The sequence below is a fragment of the Rhinoraja longicauda genome, chromosome 20 (genome assembly GCF_053455715.1).
Source record: "Rhinoraja longicauda isolate Sanriku21f chromosome 20, sRhiLon1.1, whole genome shotgun sequence".
NCBI classification, from domain to species: Eukaryota; Metazoa; Chordata; class Chondrichthyes; order Rajiformes; family Arhynchobatidae; genus Rhinoraja; species Rhinoraja longicauda.
The window spans coordinates 15,115,342-15,127,426 of NC_135972.1; the positions used below are offsets into that span (position 1 = coordinate 15,115,342).

The following is a 12,085-nucleotide window of genomic DNA, read 5'->3' on the forward strand; positions in this document are numbered from 1 at the left end:
GAATGTTATACAAGACTCTCCACTGAATACAAAACCAAACGCTTATGATCCACGGTTTTACAGCCGTCGTAGATCCAGCTGCCAGGAGCCATTTAAAATTATATGCTTTTCAGTAACTACCTTGAAATCCCTCGTGTTCTTTGAAATAAAAAGCTTCGCCAATAAAATTGTCTCTGCCCGGCAACACCCGGCAGGAGATTTTACACAGAGGGCAATATTGATCCTTTGTATCAATCTGTGGAATAAAGTAGAGAAGTAAAAAGAAAGTGTCTATCTTCGGTATTTTAAATGTCGGAGGATATGCACAGGAGGAAAAGAACAGGAAGTCGGCAAGTTTGGAATAGAGAAGGGAGAAAATATTTGGAATATGCCACGTGCTTAGCCTAATTACTGCCGTCTGTGCATGTATATTTTATGGATTAAAAAAACATTTGCACAAAGCTTACAATGATCCAAGCTCTGTCCTTTCTCCCAAATCTCTCATTTTAGTTTGCATCCCCCAATATTCAGTCACCTTTCCAGAGTAAGCAACTTACCCAGAATAATCTCAATCTTTTCTAACAACTTAAAAATGTCGATTAGGTCATTTGTCTCTTTTCCAAAAGAAAATAAATCCAAAGGCAAGTCAATCCCAATTTACTGTCGGTCGGTGCAAAAGCCTGTTAGGTTGACACTCGTTAAATCACTTGCATTTTCCAGTTTCATCGATCTAATAGAGTACCTCATCACATTTGCAGGGCACCCCAAATTACTTTTGCAGTGCTGTGGGTGGCTGGCACGTATGCAGACAACGCAGCCAATTTTCTCTGTCACACAGCAAAGTTTCGCTAACAATAAATGCGCTGAGGGACCACTTCATTGGTTGAAGTGATGTTGCTTGATCGTTGGCTAGGAATCTGGGGGAGCTTGCTACCATCCTGCAAGGAGCAATGAATTCCCTGCCACAGAAGGCAACGGAGGACAATTCACTGGATGTTTTCAAGAGAGAGTTAGATTCTGCTCTTCCAGCTAACGGGATCAAGGGATATGGGGGAAAAAGCAGGAACGGGCTACTGATTTTGGATGGTCAGCCATGATCATATTGAATGGCGGTGCTGGCTCGAGGGGCCGGATGGCCTACTCCTGCACCTATTTTCTATGTTTCTGTTTCTAATGTAAACGGGTGGTTGATAATTGGCAGGTTTCAGAGTTGTACCTCCGATTCCATGGCACCTTGCTGTTTGCTTCATCGAAGACAGAATCTTAGCCTTCACTCCACTGCCATTTTAAAGGACTTTTAGCGTGCACACATCAGTTCCCTGTTAAACCCATTGGAGTTGGGACTGGTAATTAAAAGTTAGGTATCCTTTTGAAATTGTCCATGTGAAATCAGTCTTCCCACTCAAACAGATACACTAATTCCTGCAGGGTCTACGTGTGTCAAGAAGAGGCTAATTTTGCCTCCATTTCCCCAAGTCCCTAGAGGGAAATGCTTTGAAGGTGGCTTGATGTAACAACCCGGAGGACTAGCCACCAAGAGACAAGATGCAGGAAAACAGGTGCATACACAAAATGCCTGGTTAGAGTGAATGTGGAGAGGATGCTTCTACTAGTGGGAAAGTCTAGGAGCATAGGCCATAGCCTATGAATAAAATAACATACCTTTAGAAAGGAGGTGAGGAGGAATTTCTTTAGTCAGCGGGTGGTGAATCGGTGGAATTCATTGCCACAGACTGCTGTGGAGGCCAAGTCAATGGATATTTTTACGGTGGAGATTGACAGATTCTTGATTAGTAAGGGTGTCAGGGGTTATGGGGAGAAGGCAGGAGAATGGGGCTGAGAGTGAAAGATAGATTGGCCATGATTAAATGATGGAGTAGACTTGATGGGCCAAATGGCCTAATTCTGCTCCTAGAATTTATGAACAATGGTTTTTGGTCTTTGATTGTAAACTTCTAATGATCTGCAAACTATCAACTTTGGAAGAACAATATTTAAGACTTAACTGCAGAGACAAGTGCAGCAGCTTCAATAACCAAGGTTACATTGAATGCCAGGTGCAGTAACCCAAAATCTGTGCGCCCATCCATCACAGTTCAGTTCAGTGTCACGTGTACCGAGGTACAGTCAAAATCTTTTGTTGCGTGCTAACCAGTCAGCGGAAAGACAATACATGTTTCCAATCGAGCCATTCACAGTGTAGATAAATGATAAGGGAACAACGTTCAGTGCAATGTAAAGCCAGTAAAGTCCTAGCAAAGATAGTCTGAGGGTCCCTGGTGAGGTAGGTAGTAGTTTGGGACTGCTCGGTGGTAGAGACAAAGACAACCGTACCTCATCTGATGATTCTGCATCAAAAAGGGGGTCACAAATGAGAGGGGACCCCTATCCTTCTCCACTCATGGTCCTTGCATATTTCTGTGTTCACCACCAAGGCGAGATCAGTTGCCAGAGAATTATTTGTAGTCGGGAGAGCAGTGCTTACATGGTCAAAGTCATAAGACATATTTATATCCTCATTTCGACCATCTGTAATTCAAGCTTTCTCAAGGTCCGACCTGAACTCGGGACTGACACAACCACCACTTTAAATCTCACAACACCAGTCGTTAAAACTGACGGTTCTTCAGGATGCTTCAGGATGCATTCCACTTACCTCATCTTATTCTACAAGGGAAATTGGACATTAACACCGAAGAATCCTTTTTATGGACCCCTTAGAATTTTTATCGTTAGCGGTCGATGTTCTTTCACTAAGATTTAAGCATCAGGCTAAAAGCATTTAGTCAGATATGTTCCACCTCTTTGTGGGGAGGGAAGAGGAAGTAGCATTTTTGAACCATGTTTATGACTTTAGGATATCTCCAACAGATAACATAACGTGTGGTTAATACAATGGCCACGGTAGTCCATTTGTTATAGAGTCAGAGCTGACAGAGCCAAAGAATAACAGTCTGAAGAAGGGTCTCGACCCGAAACGTCACCCATTCCTTCTCTCCTGAGATGCTGCATGACCTGCTGAATTACTCCAGCATTTTGTGAATAAATACCGTCAATTTGTACCAGCATCTGCAGTTATTTTCTTATACTACCTGTTGCTCCACTGCGATTTCTCCTCAAGGTATGTCCACTTTGAAGAAGTTCTCCTCCTCTCTGCGACGAGAGTTTAGCAACATGCTCTCTCGTTGCTCCCCCTGTGATTTCTCCTGCCCTCCTACTCTACGACCACATTTTGACCCAGACTCGCTACCACAGCCACATCTGCTTTCTTGGGACTTGCCTGCGCCTCCAACTTCTGCCTCGTGGTTTCCAGCTCCGTTTCCAGACCTCCCAATTCAGACCCAACCCGGACTACAGGCTCCAACAGTCTATCTGAGTCTGAAGAAGGGTCTCGACCCGAAACGTCACCCATTCCTTCTCACCTGAGATGCTGCCTGACCTGCTGAGTTACTCCAGCATTTTGCAAAGAATAATAGTGGTCAGTCGCAGTATTAGATGGTCAAGAGATGAATATTAACCTGGATGTGTGAGGCTGGGAGAAGCTGTTCTTTACCAGTTATATACATCCAAGGGAGTGGATCTGTTTGAAAGATCGTACCAAGATGGCAGCATGCCCTCAGGTTTTGCACACGTCAGTTTCCATACCATGCACAGGTGACTTCTGCGTGGATGACTTTAACCTTGATGGAACTTAAAGTGTAGTCCTGGTCGCCCCTTCACAGGAAAGATGTGGAAGCTTTGAAAAGGGTGCAGAGGTGGTTTACCAGAATGCTGCCTGGATTAGAAAGACTCACCTACAGGGAGAGGTTGGATAGACTTGCATTATTTTCTCTGGAACATTGGAGGTTGAGGGCAGACTTGGTAGAAGTATATAAGATTATGAGAGGCATAGATAGGGTAGACAGTCAAGACATTTTTCCCAGGGTGCTAACGTCCAACACTACGGTGAGAAGGGGAAAGTTTAATGGAGATGTGGGAGCAAGATTTCTTGCCTCTTTTTTTTTAAACACAGTGGTGGGAGCCTGGAAGGCATTGCCAGGGGTAGTGATGGAGGCAGATATGATGGGGGGCATTTAAGAGGCTTTTAGAGATATATGGATCATGTGCAGGCAGCTGAGATCAGTTCAGCTGGGCATTATGTTCAACACAAACATTGTGGGCCGAAGGGCCCGTTCCTGAGCGGAATGTTTCTATGTTATTGAGATGGCAATTTAACCTTGAGATACCCAATAGTAATTTCCAATATCACATCCAATTTTATCCAAAACAGTTAACAAAGAAAATACTACTAAATTCTAATAAGATGAGGAGATTTGTATACAGCGGATATTTCTCAGCATTAAGGTGTCTTCACAGAAAGCAGTAGACACAAAATACTGGAGTAACTCAACGGGTCAGGCAGCATCACTGGAGATGTGCTAGCTCTGGAGAGGAGGTTTACAAGAATGATTCCTGGAATGAGTAAGTTAACATATGATGATCATTTGTCCACACTGGGCCTGCACTCGCTGGAGTTTAGAAGAATGAGGGGGGGGGGGGGTCATTGAAAGGTACAAAATAGTGAAAGGTTTAGATAGAGTGGATGTGGAGAGGATGTTTCCACAAGTGGGAGAGTCTAGAACTGGAGGTCATAGCCTCAGAATTAAAGGACCTTCTTTTAGGAAAATGAGGAGGAATTTATTGAGTTAGAGGGTGGCGAATCTGTGGAATCCTTTGCCACAGAAGGATGTGGAGGCAAAGTCAGTGGATATATTTAAGGCAGAGGATAGATAGATTCTTGATTAGTACGGGTGTGAGAGGTTATGGGGAGAAGGCAGGGGAATGGGGTTAGGAGAGCTAGATCAGCCATGATTGAATGGCAGAGTTGACTTGATGGACCCAATGGCCCAACTCTATTCCTATCACTTATGAACGGGTGACGTTTCGGGTCGAGATCCTTCTGGTTTGCTGGTTTAAACCAGCATCTGCAGTTGCTTCCTTCACAGAAAGCAGCATTATCGAAGCGTTTTGCAGGGTTGAACTGAAGCAAGAAAAATTAAAATACTTTTGGGAAGCAGCTGATGTTCCAATGTAGCCACCGCCAAGGCTCCGAGAAGCACAGGCGATCATTTAAAGCTCCCACCACCACACGTGGGGGAACTGACATCTGTGTGAAACCCTCTCGGAATTAATACACGTATGTGATATCTTCCTAATGCAATTCAAGTGTGGCAAATAAATGGAATGATATCCTGTATTATAAATAACATTTTATACTGTATCAATTTACAAATATTATTCAGAAGCATATTCTTTTTTTAACTTGATAAAGCAAACAGCCAATGTTGCTTCATTTTATCCATTGATATATTTACAATACAATATTTACAAGGTGGAGACCCATCTACTGAATCCGTTATGACTACTCAAGACCTCATTGCACAAACCTCTGCATCGTCATGAATCGTATGTTGAAAGACTGGAGCGGCTAGGCTTGTATACACTGGAATTTAGAAGGATGAGAGGGGATCTTATCGAAACGTATAAGATTATTAACGGGTTGGACACGTTAGAGGCAGGAAACATGTTCCCAATGTTGGGGGAGTCCAGAACCAGGGGCCACAGTTTAAGAATAAGGGGTAGGCCATTTAGAACAGAGATGAGGAAAAACCTTTTCAGTCAGAGAGTTGTAAATCTGTGGAATTCACGGCCTCAGAAGGCAGTGGAGGCCAAGTCTCTGAATGTATTCAAGAGAGAGCTAGATAGAGCTCTTAAGGATAGCGGAGTCAAGGGGTATGGGGAGAAGGCAGGAACGGGCTACTGATTGAGAATGATCAGCCATGATCACATTGAATGGTGGTGCTGGCCCGAAGGGCCGAATGGCCTACTCCTGCACCTATTGTCTATTGAATCCAGTCAACTGGAGCGTAAAGTCGGTGACCGACGGATGAGATCAAGTCCAGTCCAGACAAAGAGGGTTGAAGTTTGCTTCACTTTCTAGCTTTCAAATGAATTGAGTTTAAGTGGCTCTTAATCCACCGGAAGAGTAGGTTACTGAAAAAGTGCTAAATGTCCAAACGCATGAAAGTCTGAAGAAGGGACCCATTCATCAACATCTTCCAATGGATCTTGACCCAAAATGTCACCTTCTCTTCCAGAGATGCTGCCTGACCCGCCGAGTTACTCCAGCATTTTGTGTCTACCTTACATAAAAGTGGATGCTTTTCCTGGGCCTGATCAGATATATCCAAGGGCACTGTGGGAAACTGGAGAAGTAAATGCATGGGGTGCCGGCTGAGACATACTAATTATTGCTAGACAGGCGAGGTCCTGATAGACTGCATGAAGGATGGCTACTATTGTATCTCCAGTAATGGGCAGAAATAAACCTGGAACCCATAGACCAGTAGTCCCCACATCTGTGGTAGGAAAGGTACTGGAGTGGATTGAGGGCTAAGATATGTATGTATTTGGAAAGATGAGTTGATTAGAGATAGTCAGCATGGTTGTACGGAGGAGATTGGATTTGGTATAAATGTAAATTGACCCTAGTGTGTGTAGGATAGCGTTAATGTGCGGGGATCACTGGTCGGTGGGGTATTCTACCGCCACGCCACCCTGTTGTTCAGAATCGCAGATCACTGCATCTGAATTTTTTATTGTCTCATTAATTGTTTGGTGAAATAGAGTCATAGAGTCATACACCGTTGAAACAGGCCCTTCGGCCCAACATGCCTCCACACCGACCAACAGATCCTGGATCCATAGGTGCTGTGGGCTCAGAGCTACAGCTGCCCAGCGCAGCTGGAAGTATCAACACCAAGCCATGCTTCAGCTAGACATTGGGGTAGCACACCAAGGGAGAGCTGTACCGTGAAGATGACAGGCTTCGTGGAGGTCACGCCTGTCTTCACACATTCACGTGCGCCATGACTGAAAACAGATTCATCTTGATGCTGTTTGTGGCACCTTGCCTGAACCTAAATTGGCTACTATATTTGATTTATTAAATCACTGATAACACTCGCATTGCATTTGGCTGAGAAATGCTTTGGGACAATCTGTGGGTGAAAGATGCTACAAATATGTGTTCTTTTTTTTCCCACAGAAGAATCCATCTGGCAAAAATTGGCCAGGGACCGATGCTCCATCTTGCCACGTGCAGTCTTCAGTCGCCCAACGAATACACATCTCATTGGGAGTCTATGGAACCGTGTTGGCATTCTCATTTGTCTACATCATGCCAGCGCCTGCACTTTGCAATTCTGTGCTCAGAAAACAGGAGCGCTCCAGTAATTGCATTTCACAACACAGAAGATGAAAAGGTCAGGCAGCCTCTGTGGCACAGAGCACAGAATTAACACTCCAGCTCTATAACCTTTCGTCAGAACAATGAAAAGGGCATCAGTACCTGAATCATTAACTCTTCCTCCCTCCACAGAAGCTGCCTGACCTGCTGTGTTTGCAACAGCTAGGTTTCAGCTTACTTTAGAGATACAGCGCGGAAACAGGCCCTTCGACCCACAGAGTCCGCACCGACCAGCGAATCCCGCAGACTAACACTATCCCACACACAGTACGGACAATTTACATTTATACCAAAGACAATTAACCTACAAACCTGTACGTCTTTGGGGTGTGGGAGGAAATCGAGGATCTCGGAGAAAACCCATGGAGGTCATGGGGAGAACGTACAAACTCCTTACAGACAGCACCCGTAGTCAGGATCCGGCGCTGTAAGGCAATAATTCTACCACTATTCTACCATGCCGCCCTGTTGTTAAGATTCGCGGATCACTGCACCCAAATATTTTTTATTGCACAACAGGTTTATAAAAATTGATTGAGAAATCAACAACTACCTGGCTTTTGAGCTTTACTTTATTGTCATTGTACTGAGGTACAGTGAACACCGAGGTACGATACGATAAAACTTTATTCGTCCCGGAGGGAAATTGGTCTGCCGACAGTCCCAACACACAAGGAACACAAAAACTTGAAATTAAAAGTGAAAACCAAAAAGAAAATGCAAGCGTCTGTTGGCTTGACCATGTGCACGGTGCCTTCACCAGAACAAACAAACACAGACTTGGCCCCTGGGCAGAGGATGCTGGTTTAAACTGAAGATAGACACAAAGTGTTGGAGTAACTCAGCGGGACAGGCAGCATCTCTGGAGAGAAGGAATGGATGACGTTTCGGGTCGAGATCCTTCTTCAGACCCTTCTTCTCAAGAAGGGTCTTGACCTGAAATGTCGCCCATTCCTTCTCTCCAGATGTGCTGCCTGTCCCGCTGATTCACTCCAGCATTTTGTGTCTATCTTCAGTGCAAACAGGTGGTTGGCAGTTCATTGGATGAACTGTACGCCCCGTTTCCGTGCCACGCAGTGTAACTGACACTTCAAGAGGTCACTGGATAACATTCAGGTTCAGAAAGGCCGGCTCACCCCCTGCTCCTCCTGGCCCTGACGATCTGACTGATTCCAAGTGAAGCTGACCAGTGTACACACTGATTAAATCAGACTGCCTGCCTGGTTCGACACACATTATTAGACCCTGTACAAGACAAACAAAGTCAGTGGAGAGACTGCACTGAACGTCCCAATGCAGTTTGCCAGGGCCGTAGTTGGGGGGGGGGGGGGGGGGGGGGGGGGGGGGGGGAGAAAATGCGCACAAGAATTAGTCTGACAAAGGAGCCGGCATAAAACAGCTCCACCATCTGTCCAGAACCCAAGCTGGACGGGACAACAAGGCCACGAGAAAGACACAGTAAACAAAACGTGCAAGCGCTGCGCAAGGTCGGAGATAAATAATGGACACGTCGCTCCGCCCTGCCTGGAGTTGAAGGCCAATTACGAGTGTGTGCAGGCCAGGCTGCTCTGTCCCTGACTGCAGGCCGCCCCGTCTGCACAGCCTGGCATGCCTTGCCCTAGTCAGCGTCCACCTCCTCCACAACAGCTGCTGCTGGGCCAGTTGGGTTTGTGCCAGGGAACCGGAACAATGCACACAATCCAAGATTAACATTCGCTCCAAACATTACACACACTCTCTCTCTTTTAATACTGCCTTGGCCTTCTGATTTTCCACTGGCCTCTTCCTTTCCCCCAACCCCCCTCCCCATAAACCCAGGCCCCCAATCCATTCCACCCCCCTCCCTGAGATGTTTTTTTTGAGGTCTGTTCAGTATGAGCAAGTGCAGTGCCTTAAGCATTCAATAAATTATTTTAAAATAACTGCAAACAGGATGCATGTTAATTTACGACTTCTTCGGTAATAGACCAGAGAAAAGGACAAGTCTGTTTCTGCAAAACTACAAGCTGTGATATTACACAACCTGCTGCAGTTCTCTGATCAGTAAATAAAACCCAATTAAAACAGCTGGCTGAGAACATATCCTTCATCAAACATCCCGCCATCTACCACAATCTTTCAAACAGAACGTCGTTCGAAAGTTAAGATCTGGCACAGCGGTAGAGTTGCTGCCGTACAGCACCAGAGTCCCAGGTTCAATCCTGACCACGGGTGCAGAGTTTGCCCGTTCTCCCTGTGACCTTCGTGGGTTTTCTCCGGGGGCTCCGGTTCCAAAGACGTTCAGGCTTGTGGGCTATTTAGCTTGGTAAAATTGGAAATGGTCCCTAGCGTGTGTAGGATAGTGTTGGTGTGCAGGGATCGCTGTTCGACGCGGACTCGGTGGGCCAAAGGGCCTGTTTCCACGCCGTATCTCTAAACTAGACAATAGACAATAGGTGCAGGAGTAGGCCATTCGGCCCTTCGAGCCAGCACCGCCATTCAATGTGATCATGGCTGATCATTCTCAATCAGTACCCCGTTCCTGCCTTCTCCCCATACCCCCTGACTCCGCTAACCTTAAGAGCTCTATCTAGCTCTCTCTTGAATGCATTCAGAGAATTGGCCTCCACTGCCCTCTGAGGCAGGGAATTCCACAGATTCCCAACTCTCTGACTGAAAAAGTTTTCCTCATCTCTGTTCTAAATGGCCTACTCCTTATTCTTAAACTGTGGCTCCTGGTTCTGGACTCCCCCAACAGGAACATGTTTCCTGCCTCTAACGTGTCCAACCCCTTAATAATCTTATATGTTTCGATAAGATCCCCTCTCATCCTTCTAAATTCCAGTGTATACAAGCCTAGTCGCTCCAGTCTTTCAACATACGACAGTCCCGCCATTCCGGGAATTAACCTAGTAAACCTACGCTGCGCGCCCTCATCTAAACGAAAGACTGCAGATTAAACAATGCTGTCTGCAAGACTTAGTAACTTTGTTTTGCCATTCTAATCTTTTTCTGACCACTGGACAGGATGGTGCTGTCCCAGACTACACAGACATCCTGGTCCTGTTCAGCGAGTGTTCAGGACCAGTTTGCCAGGACGGTGACTGACCAGGTCTCTGCCCATTTGAGGTGCACGGTTTAAACTTGTTTCACGTCCACGCCTGGCCTTGTCTACTTCCATCTCCAAGGTCTCTTTATTGCTCCAGAGGTCGACTCTGACACTCAATTTTAGTCGTGCCACCACTGACTTTCACCAACATCACCACTTCCCCAGGGGACTCGAGGAAATTCAGCATCTCTCCAGTGCCTCTTACAGACTTCTACAGATGCACCATAGAAAGCATCCTGCCGGGTTGCATCACAGCTTGGTTGGGGGACAGCTCTGCCCAAGAACGCAAGAAAAGGCAGAGTGTTGCAGCCCAGTCCCGCACACAGGCCAGACTCCCCGCCATCGACACCACCCTCACTTCCCGTTGCCCCGGGAAAGCAGCTGACAAAATCAAAGACCTTTCCCACCCTGGCCATTCCTTCTCCCCGCTGCCATCAGGCAGAAGGTACAAAAGCATGAAAGCACGCACCACCAGACTCGGGAACAGCTTCTTCCTGTTGTCAGGCTTCTGAATCATTCTTCCATAAGCTAGGGGACAGTCCGATTTCCCTCCACCTCACAGACAGTGGACTTATCTCTGCAACTATTGCACCACAATGCTGAGACCCGTATACTGCACTCTGTCACTTTCCTTTCACTCTATCTATTATACATGGAATTGGCTTGATTGTATTATTTTGCGTATTCCCCAATTTGATTGAATATCCCACCATTGTGGGCTTCAAAGACGTGTAGGTTAATTGGCTTTGGTAAAAAAAAAAGAAATTGGAAATGTTCCCTAGTGTGTCGGACAATGTCGTGTACAAGGTGATCGCGCGCGGGTCCTCGGTGGATTGAAGGGCCTGTTTCTGCACGCTGCATCTCCAAAGTCTAAAGATGTCAATGAAATAAAAAACCTTCTGGGCATTTTGGGTCTCTTCCCTTCTTCTTCCCCCCTATCCAGTGGTGGGAAGATTGAGGAGTGTGGAGTTACAATCCATTTCTGGAGAGAAAGATCTCGACCCGAAACGTCACCCATTCCTTCTCTCCAGAGTTGCGGCCTGTCCCGCTGAGTTACTCCAGCAATTGGTGTCTATCTTCGGTTTTAAACCAGCATCTGCAGTTCCTTCCTGCACATACAATCCATTTCACTGTCCTTTCCTATTAGAAGAGGAGAATGTTTTGACACTCAGCTTACTGCAACACAACCTTTTATTATACAGTGGGAGTACAAGACGACTGAACTCGCATCCAATCTCTTAGAATGCTCCAGTACACAGTGCTTGATAACAACTCTCCCTTACTAAAAAGGTATTCATTTAAAAACAACTCCTGGTGAGTTGTATTTCAGAGTCATCACACAAATATGCATTTCAATTTGAGGGAAACAATTTACAACATAATCAGCAAATTCTCAATTGCCTTCTTGAATTAAGGTGCATCTTTTTATACAAATTATTAAATGAAGAAACTGACGATCGAATTCCATCATGGAACAAATGTTCACAAATTAATTTCCAACATAATTTAATTTTGAGAAAATTCAATTTGGGCGATGGAAATGCTCCCATGCATATTGCCTCGTATTTTCTTTTTACTTGAGGTTCCAGCTAAAGAAGATGGGTAAAGGTTGCAGGCTTTCAGTGAGGCCAGAACAGCGGGCATGTTGCTCAGAGGGGTAAGCACTGCCTTACAGTCCAGATGATAGCAGGCTAGGATGGGGGGGGGGAGGGGGCGATCAGTGACTGAGG

General features: G+C 45.7%; 1 protein-coding gene across 5 annotated transcripts in view; it reads right to left on the reverse strand.

Annotated features, from left to right (window-relative positions):
• The window catches only part of LOC144603581 (xylosyl- and glucuronyltransferase LARGE1), a 305,179-nt gene that overhangs the window by 238,782 nt on the left and 54,312 nt on the right, over positions 1–12,085 (reverse strand). The window contains exon 1 of one of the 5 annotated variants that reach the window (XM_078416997.1): positions 121–217. The exons of the other annotated variants lie outside the window; for them this stretch is intronic. The gene's annotated coding sequence lies outside the window, so the exon portion shown is untranslated. Of the gene's footprint in view, positions 1–120; positions 218–12,085 lie in introns of those variants that run through there. 5 annotated transcript variants of the gene reach the window in all.